This window comes from Macadamia integrifolia, chromosome 3 (assembly GCF_013358625.1).
Source record: "Macadamia integrifolia cultivar HAES 741 chromosome 3, SCU_Mint_v3, whole genome shotgun sequence".
NCBI lineage: Eukaryota > Viridiplantae > Streptophyta > Magnoliopsida > Proteales > Proteaceae > Macadamia > Macadamia integrifolia.
In genome coordinates, this window is record NC_056559.1 from 26,379,092 (window position 1) to 26,379,604 (window position 513).

The window sequence follows — 513 nt, forward strand, 5'->3', positions numbered from 1 at the left end:
AAAAAAAAAAAAAATCAAAATAAAAAATAAAAATAATAAATAATAAATAATAAAAAAATTTAAAATTTAAAAATAAATATAAATAAATAAATAAATAAAAAGAAGAAAAGGTAGTTCATTAACTGTCATGAAAATCTCAGACAAATATCTCCACTAAAAAACAACAATTCTCCTATACAGCTAGAGTCTTCCACACTTCGAAGTATGACCCAGGAATGAGGAAAGTTTCCTTGCCTCGAGGGTCCATTTTAAGTGCTTGATGTCCCCAAGAGCTCCACACAAATTACATTTTAACAAAGGCCACAGCAAGCACCCCTTTGTGCTCATGGTAGCCTAAGAATACTAGCAATTTGCACAGGAATCAGAATATTAAAAATTTGAATTTTCGATAATCAATAGGAAAAATACCATGAATTTTATTTATCCAAATCCTTTCTATCGAAGGAATTAAATAATCATTCATGATTGAATCCAATTTTTTAATTCTTCCACGATAGGGTCCCTTTAAGAAAG

General features: G+C 28.7%; 1 protein-coding gene across 1 annotated transcript in view; it reads right to left on the minus strand.

Moving 5' to 3' along the window:
- The window catches only part of LOC122072858 (replication factor C subunit 4), a 6,514-nt gene that overhangs the window by 2,414 nt on the left and 3,587 nt on the right, over positions 1-513 (minus strand). The gene's annotated exons all lie outside the window — the stretch shown is intronic.